Here is a 14,028-nt window from a genome sequence, read left to right as displayed (position 1 = left end):
CACCGAACACAGCATTCGGGAAGATTGACTGCCGTACCCTAAAAAGTATTCTGCAGTTTTGCGATTGGTTTGGTACTCCCTCTACCTAGACCTCCAGAGCAGTCCCTTTCGTTCCTTTTCAGACTCCTTAACGGAAAAGGTCCATCTGAGCACTTGTCACTTCAGGCTCATTAAAAATCGAAGGAGACTAGAGTCATCTTTTGTTTTTTCTCGACTCTTTAAAACTGAAAAAACAAGTTGTGTCAAAGCGTGTTAAAATTTATTTTAAACGGAATATTCATACCCTTTTCCTGCGTTGATCTTTAGGTTGAGAAAATGGAGCCTAGCAACCAAGGAATTCCCCTTGGTGGAAATCCTAGTCCCTTCTCCTCTTGGGGAGATGTTGGTGCACCCCATATGGCCACATTGTCGCTTCCAGGATTGACAATTGGCTTGCCAGTATGGCTCTTCTCAACCAATGTCGTTCAGAACACCACTATTCCTGAACAGTCGAATCAGCAATTAGACGAGTCCAGAGTTACCCACTAGCCTTCTACTTCCTCTAATTCTTCCTCTCCTCCTTCCTCTTCGCTTAACGGGACTGGTAAAGCTAAAAGCCAGGTTCCTAAGGAGAAGAAGGAAAAGAAGAAGAAAGAGAAAAAGAAGAAGGAGCCAAAGGCGAATGGGGGAAAACGAGTGTCGTCTAACGAAAATCCACACACAGCACCGACCAGGCCTAAATCGCCATGTGTCATCTGCAGAGGAGACCACTTTCACAGAGATTGTCCTTGCATCCCCCGGATACTAAGGGACTGGTCTCCTCGTTTGCACAATCCGGTGTCATCAACCTCTGGAGATCATGTTGAAAGCACACCGTCAACTAGTGAAAGTGAATCCCCAGGACAAAAAGGGAAAGCTAGATTTCCCTGTAAACTGTGCAAAGGCGACCATGCCCTCCACCGTTGTCCCTTCTTAGACGAAGCTAAAAGAGTTTTGGATGATCATCCGATTTCACCGTTACGACTTCCTCCTGGATATAAAAAACTCTTGCCGAGTCCGTCACTAGTTGAGAACCCAGCTGGCCTGCCCAGGTGGTCGGCTGAAGCACCTATCATTGAAGATAAACCAACTGAATCCATACCAGACGAAAGTCAAAGGGTCGAGGTGGCAGTTGACCCGGTCTTGCCTTTAGAGGTTTTATCTTCGAATGATACTGTCACTGAAGAGAATAAGGATGACACCGTCCAAATTCTCTTCATCAACACAAACTCCGACGAACATGGGGGCAATCCACCCACTCCTTTACCGCAGGAAGGAAGTTCGTCAGAGCCATACCCGGCCGTCTACTTGGTCCCACCTCCAAGCAACCTAGTTGTATCCTTCGACTGGAATCAACTAGGTAGACCCCGTTTGCCAGCAAGCATACCATTCTGAATTATCGTTCAAATATATAGAATGGTCATGGCTGGCACCATCATAGATGAGGGGGCTTCTATGAGTATCCTTTCCTCTATTGCTTGGAAAGCGCTTGGTTCGCCATCGCTGTTGCCTGAAATGAGAAATCTGAAAGGCTTTGATAAAGGAACCAGTCGACCTTTAGGGATCCTTCCCAATGTGCCCATAACATTGAGAGGAAAGACAGTTCGCATGAACGTCATGGTCATTCAAGGACCCTTGGATTATAACCTACTCCTTGGACGAGACTATATTTATTGCATGGGAGCCATCGTCTCCTCACTCTTTAGAGTAATGTGTTTTCCGCACGAAGGAAGAGTGGTCGAGCTCATGGACCAGCTTTCATTTCCCGGATCACGCATAGAAAATATTCATATACCGTCCCTAAATGGTCTCTTCACGCAAGAAATGTCTCAATTCCCAGTCCGTCCTCCCGATGAGCGCGAGTAATTCGGAGGGATATGACTGAAACCCAGGGGGCATGCATCCTGGTCTGCTTCGGTAGGAAAACTTCGGGTATAGAGTAGGTTTCCGCTGGAGAATATGACTAGTCTGTACCCCGTCCGTGATTGGAAGAGGGGTTATTCTAGAATAGGATTCTCCTGTCAAAGTTATGAGAGTTGGTTGATCTCGCCACTCACCTTTGTCTATTTCGGTAGACATCGCCGAGGAAGTGTTTTGTTTGCACTACGAATAGAGCAATCTTTGGGTAACCTGTAAGAGGTAGGCCTCTACCGATAGAACAAATGTTTTGTTTGCAAATTGAGGGGTAACCTTGAAACCATATTTTATACCTGGGGGCATGAAAACCTTTTGGCATGCAAGTGAAAGAGCGATTATTTATCTGTTTTTTGGATTAGTCGTTTCCTAACTTGCATTAAGAAAGGATGTGGGGCAAAAATCTAAAAGTTTCCATTTTTATATGAGACATTCTTATGATATGATTGGATTAATCGAGCAGTTTTAGCACATAGTTCAAGCTCGTTAAAAAGTAAACATAAGACCGAGCAAATGTTTCCACCCGCATTTAAGCTCGTTAAAAAATGAACTATCCTCCGGTAAATAACCACCGTGAATGAAGCATTTTCAGCCATTAAATCCTTGGTCGTGTTTGCACCGTCACCTCCACTTTTCCATTGGCCGATCATTCACCTCCATTTGATTGTTTACCCATTTTGAGGAACAACTGCGAAGAGTGATTTCACTAGCCATCCTTGTGACACTGCTGTGATTGGAAAATTCCAAACCTTACCTGGAATCAGCTGCTACCCATTTTATCACTCGTTCCTCAAAAGACGAGTCTTCTTTAAGCTCTTTTCATCTGACTCGTAAAATATGAAAAGATTGCCGAGTTTTGGCCTTCCAGCTCGTTAAAGCGACCGGAAGTGCTATCCCTCCTCTAGATTTTAATCTTTTTGGACCTGAGGGATTATTGCACAAAAATATCGAGCGCTTGTTTTATTCGGCTCGTTAAAACTATCGAAAATTCATCCCTTCTGTATTGTTTTATACTTTTTCGGACTTAAGGGATTAGATGACGAAAAAGGAATTCCGGAGTTACCTTTACGTACCTTTTCAGAATCTCTAAAAATGAAAAGGACCGAGTTATCTTTTTCGTTAGACTCGTTAAAAAGATTAAATAGCGACAAACTTGTCTTTAGGCGAGAACGAGTTTCATTATCGCTAGGCTCGTTAAAACATAGCGATGGGTTTGCCCGAAGGGCAAATTATAGAACAAGCATATGTTATCCTCCTCAAGCTTGACAAAAATAAAGAGGTACTGGTCAGCAATGACTGGAGAAAAATTGGGAAGAAAACTCAAAGAAACTTTATTGGTAGCAAGTCGCTCTTGAACATGACACTTCCACTCCGTGCCTAAGTCGGGTTGGGTTGTTTCATTCACCGGTCACATCACCATGGTCACGCCATACCATCCACATTTGGGGTAAATGCTACCAATCCATCACATAAGTGTCGCCGACATGTTCAAGAGAAGTCATCCAGAGAAGTCACCCGTGTCCCATCCACTACCATACACTATACTTCATTCTTTCATGACCGCCACCCTGAACCATATATCACCAGATCGTTTTCACCTCCATCAAAATCATTTGCTCCGTTCCGTGTCATTGATGTGGGATTCATTAAGGCCCTCCTTTGACGGATCGCTTCTTGTCGACATCAGCTCATTATCCAAGAAGTTGATCTAGGAACACCCCATTCAGTACTTTGAAGCTTGCATGCCTCAATGGCAAGTTTCTCACTTCCGGCGACAGGTATACATCAATGACCTTCGACCGAAAGATTTTGCGTGGTGTTCAACGCCAAGTCCTTTATTCACACCACGTGAATTGTACTGCAGTACCTTGAGGGTCATTATCATTATCGGTGATTCCTCTCGCGCTTGTTAACAGTTTACATCATTGACTGGTAATCAAGCGATGTCTTTCCATGTTCGACTTCAAAACATTTCTCACATGGATCGACTTGTACTTAGAGTGAAGATCGAACGAGATTGAAGACCCCGGATCTAGTTTCATCCATCCGGGCTGCGATATATATTCAGGAAAAATAAAGACATTGAAATGTACAACATTGCATCACAGATAATCATCCTACCAAAAGGATGATGACTTCATCAGAATCATTAGTCTACCATCAGGCAGTTGTCTGTCCTATGTACATGAAAATGAATTTATAAAGCTGAGCATGGGAATGCCCGCCTCAGCTAGATCATGAAAACAGTATGAAGATAATGTATTGTATTGTATCTTATTACAGGTCTCCTCCCCAGCATTAGAAGAACTTTGGATCCTCCTAATAAAGCATTTCACCCGATGAACGGCCTCATACTTTAGGGGGCAACTGTTATAGACATTTTTGTTCCTTACAGCTATAAGCATGAAATGTCCATAAACCAAGGGATCCTAAGTCCCTAAAAGTGTTGTTCCAGCTCCTAAAGAAATAAGGTCAACAAATTACAGCTTCTCCCAAAAGTTCTCCACCAGAAACTGCTCAAAACTAGTCAAATCAGGATCATTTCAGATGCTCCACTAGCTAGCTGCGTTGCAAAGCACCCAAATACACTGGCTAGGTGCGTTGCAACGCACTTGAATGCACTACCAAGGTGCGTTGAGCGGGAAATGACAAGTGGCAGAGTCATTCCACGAGGTGGAGAGACAATGGAAGCTTCCAGAATCTTCTCCAATGACACTTGCCTCACTGAATTCGACCAGTGATGAGTAAGAGGCTCTCAGTCTCCAAGTGGAAGCAAGAACTGACAGAGAGAAGCCACTAATCAATTCATGAGCTGACTCATCCTCTTTGCATACATCTATATATGGATCCCTCACCAAGAGATCTAGAGGATGGAATTTTGTACATTGCAGAGAATTGTTGTTGGTTTTGTGATAGATATCAGAGTATTGGGTGATTTATGCTTTGTTAGAGGTGAAGAAGGGATTCTATGCTGGGAGGTTGATGCTGGATCGGGAATTATCGGTTGTAACTCCTCCTGGATCTTCTTGTTTTATCAATAAAACTATTTGAGTTTCTCCTACATGCTTGTATATCATTGATGTTTGTTATATTTGTATGTTTAGCTTAAATCTGATCCTAAGCTTTTTATGAACATAAATCCATGTCTTTGTGTAGTTTCTTTCATCTGTGAACTTGCAGGAACTTGGTGATGCTGGGCAAGTAAGGGAGCAGATAGCTGGGCGCTGTCAAAGAGAAGAGAGATTGGATCAAAGGACTAGCTCAAGACATAGGTTGGTTCATCCTATTCATCTTCGTTTATAGTTCATAAAGGAGAATACAAGAGTAGTTTTCCCTGTTTGTTTCTGAGGTCTCTGTCACAACCCAGTGGGATAGGGTCGTTCTGAATAGACACTTTTCCCGAAAACACTTGGGGTTTGAGAATTTGTTCCCCTTGGGGTTTGAGAATTCGTTCCCCAGACATAGCACCTAGCCTATATCAAAAGGTGCGATGCATATTGAGTTGTACACTGGCCAGTCAGTATGCATCTCACCTTGCTCAAAGGCAGGGTGCGATGGGCACAGAAAGGCATCTTTACACAGTGATTTTTCATCAAAATTTTGCCTGTTTTTGCTTAAATTTGGATCCTAACTCATCTTTTGCTTGCATTTTAGATATTTATTGGATCAATATGGTTGTCAAATTGTGTAAAAGGGAACATGAAGAGGAGGACATGATTTCTTTACATGACCAGGGCACAATTGATGCATTAAGAAACTGTGGCTTGTTGGAGTTCTTTCGCATATCCAACATGAGGAAACATATCAGTTTGTTGCAGTATTTTCTCGATGCTTGGGATCCAATTGACCATGTGTTCCAGATCAGAGGTAAATCCATTCCATTGATGATCAAGGATATTTATTTTCTGACGGGATTGTCGAGGCTTGGTGCCCCTCTTTCACTATTGAGATTCGCTCGTGGGGGTGAATCCGTGAAAGATTACATTGGTCAGTTCTACAAGGATGGATCTCATCCCAGTAGAGATGGAAAGATCAATGTCCAGGATGTCACTGATTGGCCCTTGATGAACATTTTATTTACCTTTGCTAGATTAGCTGGCAGCACGGCCTTACGTTTGGCGAACAGATCTTACATGGAGTATGCCCTGGAATGCCTGGAACCGAAGGTGTTCAATTGGCGTGAGGCGATACTTCCTGTCATAAAAGAACAACTCTCTAAAGTAAAGAATGGAAGAACCAAGAATTTTGGCTATGGATCCATATTGACTGCTTTTTCTTTGGAGAGGATTCCACTGATGTAGCCTCAGAACATTTCACTGGGATTGCCAACACCAAGGGAACCACGGATGCAGAGATGGGTTGATCTTATGGCCAAACATGCCGGCCAGTCACAAATTTCCTTCTCTAATGCCTTTCTCGAGTGGTTCCACCGCCAACAGATGGTATTTGCGGAGTATCCATACGTCGGGATGGATTTCCGAGGTGACTCAGATTTGGTGTTACCAGCTGGTGAGCAGTGGGGTGCTATAGGTAAAATGATTCGACCACATCTTTGTTTTTTAGTTTTATGATGTTTTTGTGTTTTTTAATGTTACCAAGACTAATCAAACTTATATGTGTGTGCAGATATCGGACCAATGCGACCAGTGGCACGCCCACGGGTGGAAGATGATGCTCCAGTAGGAGAGGCTACAGGGAGGGCCATCCTTCGAGATCTGGACATATCGGAGACCCTGGCAATGTTACAGGATCAGATCGAGGGCCTCACTCTCGACATTCAGGATGTCAAGACTAATGAGTTACCTTTAAGGTTACAGCGCCATACTATTGGCATACTGAGTCATTGGACTAGGCTCCTGTGCATGACAACACAGGCGGTGACATGTTATCACCAACATCATTAGTCTAGGATGCTTTTCTGCATTCATTTTTGAGTTTCTTGGTCAGATGACCAATTTTGTCTTGGACATAAGACATTTTGTAAAACTATAAACAACTATCTATTTTTTATTTTTCTGAGCTTTATTTTGGTTAAGTGATGCAATCCTGATGCAAATGTTGATGTGAAATGCTTTCTTTACAAATGCTGCAAATATCTATTTAACACATAGTTTGCTAATAAATCAGTAAATGTGTTTAAGTTTTTGGAAATGTGTTGATATTGAATGGAATCAAAATGTCTTTCCAAAATCCTGACTCTTAGGAACATGTGATAAATAGCCAGGTTTCGAATGGAATAAACGCTAGTAAGCTGTAGAATGAAGAGTTGTGAATCTAGCCTGACAACGAGTCAGCGTATGCCATGTGAAATGGCATCAGAGAGAAGTTCAATCAACGCGTTATACTCAGTGATGTTGTTCGTCAATCGACCAATTCATATCCCCCTGAAACTCACTAACTCGCTGCTTGGAGTGAAAATGGCCCAGGCTGTAGAAGATAGGTTCTTCATACTACGACTAGCTCCATCGGCATACCCAACAAATGGTTCCGAAAAGTCTAACATCTGCAACAAATGCAAAGTGGATTACCTAACCAAGATTTCAACTCTAAAAGAAAAATAAAAAATGCAATAAAAGGATATACACAATGAGTTTACTACACTTAATTAAGCGTAGTAACGCTTAAGATACAACCTGTTTCGGGGCTACAATAGTGGAATTCCATCATAATTGACCAGCTCGTAGGCTCCCTTTGTTAATACTTATTTAACAATGTAAGGGCCCATCCATAATGGTTTGAATTTACCTACTCCTAATTTGTCAGAGTCCTGATCATAAATTAAGACCAGGTCACCTTTTGAGAAGACACGAGGCTTGAAATTTTTGTCATATTGTGCCTTGATGCTTTTCTTATGTGCTTCGTTAGCCAACACGGCATCACAACGGGTTTCATCCAGGTGGATTAGTTCCAAGAAACGAGCCTCTTCTTCGGAGGTTTTTGGAAGAAGATCAATTGCAAGCTTGGGGGATGAGATTTCGCACTGAATTGGTAAGACTGCTTCCAGACCATACACCAACTGAAAGGGCGTAAATTCGGTCACATTTCTCATCGAAGCCCTATATGCCCATAGAGCTGAATATAGGATTAAATGCCAATTCCGTTTGTGGACTCCAATCATTCTCTACAGCATGTGCTTAAGGACTTTGTTGATTGCCTCAACCTGGTCGTTAGCCTGCGGATAATATGGAGTAGAACTATCATGGGATAGTCCTAATTTGGCAGTCAATTCGATCATCATGTGATTGTGAAAATGTGACCCTTGATCTGAAACTATAGCTTGTGGTACACCAAATCTAGAAACTACATGATTAAAAAAGAAAAGAGCAGCCATTTCGCTGTTGTTGTTTAATGTAGGCATCGCCTCAACCAATTTTGTAAAATAGTCGACAACGACTATAATATATCCATTCACCTCGACCGAGGTGGGGTTACATGTCATGAAATCAATGCCCCATTTAGCGAATGGCCCAACAACAACTACTGGATGCAGTGGTGCAGGTGGTAATCTGGTTTTGTGATCAAAAATCTGACAAGCATGGCAACTTCTGACTGCAATTATGCAATCTTTGAATATGGTGGGCTAGAAGTAACCAGCTCGTAAGATCTTTTATGTAGTAGCATAACCAGATAGATGTCCCCCACAAGCACCTGAATGACAATCATTCAAAACTTTTTCAGCCTCCTCATGCGTGAGGAACTTTTGTAGAACTGTATCGACACCACGACAGTAAAGTGTATCACCAATGATCAAATAGTCTTTGGCTTGGTATCGAGTACGCCGTTGTTCAGAGTTAGAGGTGTTAGGCCTAAAAGTTTGGGCTTGGAGATAGACCAGTATATCTCCATAGCACAGATCGCTTGACGATATCAAAAACAGAGTCTCATCCACGACTGATGCTTTGAATGTTAAATCGTTGGATGATGAGGGAAGGTCACAAAGTAACTCCGCGAAGACGAGAGACTTATTTGATTTTGATTTGGTGAATTTTAGATCAAACTCCTGCAAAATGGCTATCCATTTGGAATATTTGCCCCCCAGTAATTGATGCGACAGAATGTAGGTCATAGGGTTGCAATCTGACACAATGGTGGTTTTGCGAAAGAGAACATAGTGTCGAAATCTCTGTATCGCTTGAACGGCTGCTAAAGCCAAATTTTCAACATAAGAGTACTTGCTTTCTATATCATTAAGATTGTGACTTAAATAATATATAGGATGTTCTATTCCATTATCTTCTTGCACTAAAACCATGGCGATGGTTATATCTGCAATGGCAACATGCACGTTAAAGTCTTTTTGATAGTCAGGAGTGTACATTAATGATGATTTTATCAGGGAATCTTTTAAAGCATCAAAGGAAACTTGCACAACCTGATCCTAGTGGAAGGGTACTCCTTTTTTCAAAAGACGTGTATAACTTTTAGCTAGTTCAACATAATGTGGAATGAACCTCCTCAGAAAGTTAGCTTTCCCTTGGAGTTTCTGAATCTGAAGCAAATTTGAAGGTGGAGGCATGTCAAGGATTGCCTGAACCTTAAATGGGTCGAGTCAAATTTCATCCTTAGAAAATATGAAACCAAGTAATCAACCAGAACTAACACAAAACACACACTTGTGCGGATTGATTCGTATCTTGTAGTGTCAACAACGTACAAATATGGCTCTCAAATGCTGCAGATGATTAGTCCGCTTTCGCGAATGAGTCGGTAGATCATTGAGATACAGTTGAATGATATGTTTGATGTCATGGAAGGTGTAATTCATTGCCCTATGAAAAGTTATCCTTGCGTTCTTCAGACCGAATGGTAATTTACGATATGCGAATGTGCCCCACGGACATATAAATGCAGTTTTTGACTGGTCTTGTGGGCAGATATTAATTTGATTGTATCTAGAAAATCCATCCATGAATGAAAAAATTTCGCATATGGCACATTCATCAATAATCTGGTTGATAAAGGGTGTAGGATAGTTTTCCTTTGGACATGCTTGATTTACATCCCTATAATCGATGCACACTCTAATCGTTCCTTGTTTTTTCATTACAGGAACAATATTCGATACCCAATCAGTGAGAGGAATAGGGTAAATGAAACCAGCATGCAAAAGTTTTTCAACTTCTTCTTTAATGGCAGCGGCTTTCTTTGGATGGATAGGTCGAAGCCATTATTGTACCGGTTTGACATCTGGATACATCTTGATTTCATGTTCAACAATTCTTGAGTCAATGCTTGGCATTTCTTCATATGACCATGTAAAGACATCTTTGAATTCGCGAAAGAGAGCACAGTGAATTTCCAGTTCTGATGGAGAATGAGATTTGCTAACATGAATATTCTCTACAACATTAGGTTTGGTCGAAATATTAATGGCATTAGTTTCTTCAATGTTGGATAGATTTCACTTGGAATCTACTGTGTTTACAGTATTTAATAAAAAATCAAAAACCTCAAGGATGATTGAGGTCACTTGAATAATCTTCATTGTCATCTCAAAGGTGGGAACGATGGTGGTAATCTTCCCATGGCGTCTCTCCTATCATCATTGATTGGATGATTCCTTCGTCTGTAGAATGTATACGAGACCAAGGATGTGAAGAGGTACCATACTCTAAAGACCTATCTATCCACACACTCATTGAGTGTTGATTCAAGTTTGCTGCCTAGGCCCAGAAAATTGATTGCTACAAAGATTCTATGGGGCTTGGTGGCAACACCTCGTGGTGATCCGCACTATCAAAATTTTTGGAGTTCTTCTTAAAATCAAATGATGTAGAAGAGATCATATGACAGGTTTCCAATGTGGCCACTTCTGCTAAATCAGATGGAGGCAGGAGGGTAAAAGTTCCCATTAAGGATGGGTCTTTCAGGAGACCTACTCCAACATTTTGAAGAGATTGTGAACTTCCATGGATAAATGCGATGCTTCTAGTAGCTTGTGAACTGTTAGGAAAAAAGGCTAGTTGGTCAACGATTGTGATTCCACCTTGGAAGGGAAATGAAATCTTTCTAAAATATGTAGACACAACGGCAGCCATAGCATAAATCCAGGGCCTTCCCAGTAAGATATTGTAATCAAGGTTTCCATCAATGACCTCGACTTCAATATCTATTGTCTTGCCCCCCAGTTCAACTTACAAGTTACTTAAAATCCCATACGGAGTGTATGTTCTTCCATCGGAAGCTTTTAATTTTTTTGATGATCATGACAAGGGTGGTGGACCAAGAGTTTTCTAGCAACTCTTTGACATAATGTAGGTAGATGCCCCCTCATCAATGATGGTTCAATGAAATTTTTTATTGAGGGCTTTTACCTGTATAAGGAAAGCGAGTTGGGCTGGTAATTGAAGTGTATATCCTTTATGACTAAAGGCCACAAGATTGGAATCCGCTGGATCAATCCCACCTATTGCTAACAACAAAGCCTACTTTTGGGCGGGAAAAATTTGCAATACCTCAAGTGTCGACATAGCGGATGGCGATTGAGCCAGATCCTCCACTATATTATAATTTTGAGCAACTCGAGCATGAGGATTAAATGTCAATTTATGTACAACTCCTTTGGTGGCTTTATAGTTAATTCAGGAATAATGGGTGGAAACACTTCTGGCGAAGTCATTGTCGAACCAATAGGTTGATCTATAGCTTGGCTATTTGACGATGATGGATTCCCCTAATCTTTATTCCTTGTCAATATCAAAGCATCATTTTTCCTTTTTGAGATGGATAACATAAGCACTTGGGATGTGGAAGCATGATCAATAGCAACCAAATTAGTTTCTAGGTTCAGAAACGGATCAGTCAACACCACTGAGGTACTTGAAGCCTTAAAAATTTTGCAACCTTAGCTCGATGTGGAAAATCTCTCGTATAATGCTCCTTGTTACATATGAAACATGGAAAACAAGGAGGTTTCTTTGGCCCATCAGGGTTCTCAGAAGATTTTTCAGGAGTTGAATTCTCTTGTTTCTTCTTATTATTTTTCCCTTTCTTCTTGCTCCCTAGTTGCTTTGGATTTTTTCCTTTGTTAGATGACACGGCATTAATCTACAAGGCAAGGGGTTTGTCATTTTCATTCTGACTAGAAACAATAAGAGCTTTACTAGATGGAGCATTTGTGGTTTGCATGCTTGAGGCACCAATCACGCCGTCACTGGCATGAGAGTCCCTATTCGATTTAGGAGGAGGTGGAATAGAAAATTCTGGTCTAGGAGCGTTAGGAATTTTGTCATATAGTGTGCCAGACTGAGTATAGATCAAGTCTAGATATTGGGCACGAGCAATGACTTGCTCTTCAGTGAAAACTCCTCCTTTCACCACATCCTCAGTGATAGATGGAAATAAGGACTTAATAAACCACTCAGCTAAAAGCTGATCAGGAACATACGTCTTTACCATTCGACGACGACGCTGCCACTCATGAATATGATCAAATATGTGAGTGGCCATGGTCTGTTTAAAGTTGGTAAGGAGTTCTGTTCCCGTTTCATACCTGATGGGTAACTGAAAGTGGGTTAGAAAAGTAGTGGCAAGGGTGCTGAAGTTATCAAACGAAGCTCTAGGCAATTCAATATACCATTTCGCTACCGGACCAGTGAGTGTTCTATGAAAAAGGCGAAGCCTAATTGAATCATCATTTAGGGTGTTATATGAGCACCACAAATGAAAATTCATTACGTGATTCGATGGATCTTCACGTGGATTTCCATTGAATTTAGGAATATCGGAGGGAAGTTTATGAGGAATCATTGGCCACTAAGGGGCATATGCAATTGAATCATTTGTCAGCTGGTTCAAATCTGGTAATTCTAGAGTTGCTACAAAAGGCAACTACTGATTCAGGTTAGGTGAAGCATACCCAGGATAAGATGGAATCGCCTGAGTAGTAGGTCTTTGCATACCAGCATAATGTATCTGATGCTGGTAACTTTGATAAGGTTGTTGGACATAACCAGTATAGTGTGGTTGTTGATAACCGTTTTGAAAATGTGGCTATCCATTACCTACAAAGCCTTGTTGCTCAGGTCCTCGGTAGGCTTGATATTGACCAAATCTAGTTTGAGCTTGTAAACCAAGCCCAAACTGAGGTTGGGTTTGCTGGAATTGTGGTTGTTGGTATTGTACCAGCCATGGTTGTTGGACCATTTGTTGTTGCCCAATACTGGAAGATTGACCAAGATGCGGATTGACAATACCTATTTGTGTTTGATTCATTCCAAATATGGAAACACTAACCTGAGGTTGCAATTGAGCCGTAGAGACAAGTGGCTGTTGTATCACAACCTGAGAGACTTGAGGTTGCGACACAATAGGTAGTGCTTGTATTTGCGACACAGTCATAATAGCAGGTGTAGTGGGAATATTTGACACAGGCTGGATTGGTTTCATTGAATATACAACCCTTGTTTGTTGCGGAAGTATTGGTACCCAACCACTAGATTTAATTCCAGTTTGACTTGAATTTTGTTGTAAAATCTCATATGGTTGTTCCCCATGAAAGAACAATGAAAAGGCATACTGGCCTCCATATGGCGGTAGTCCAATGTTTAAAGGATATACCGGTCTTTGAAGATTGGTCTGCCCAAATTGATACTGGCATGCAGGGTCAAATTGCTGAGTCTCAACATGCAAAATACCAGATGGGACTCCGAATGAATAAATAGGAGTAGACCATGTTGCCAAAGTAGCCCCTGAGTGGACTCCAGCTAGTGATTGATAACTAGTTGGAACAGATGGTATACCAACAAACATTGTAGGAATGGCAGCAGGAAGTTCTGCCATGGCTACATCAGATGACACAGTCCTAGATGTTGATGGTTGCTTAGACATGTTTAGTCTATCCAAAATATTTCCTAGCGATTCGACAGGAACTTTCGATGAAGGATGATTAAAAGAACCAAACTCAAGAGTAGAAGGATACAAATGAATCCTAGTTCCAAAATGTGGCAGGGTACTAGATGGAGGATCCTCTACTATCTCCTCTATAGCAATCAGACCAGGTGGAAGAGGTAGACCATTAGGTCCGTAAAATATTTCTGGAGCTGAAGAAGGTATAGCTTTTGTAGTGACAAATACTAGAGGGGTGACACCTTCTGA

Source organism: Pinus tabuliformis, chromosome 6 (assembly GCF_031772625.1).
Source record: "Pinus tabuliformis cultivar Carrire ecotype Pingquan chromosome 6, CPIR1, whole genome shotgun sequence".
Taxonomy (NCBI): domain Eukaryota; kingdom Viridiplantae; phylum Streptophyta; class Pinopsida; order Pinales; family Pinaceae; genus Pinus; species Pinus tabuliformis.
Note: the sequence above shows the minus strand (reverse complement) of the source record.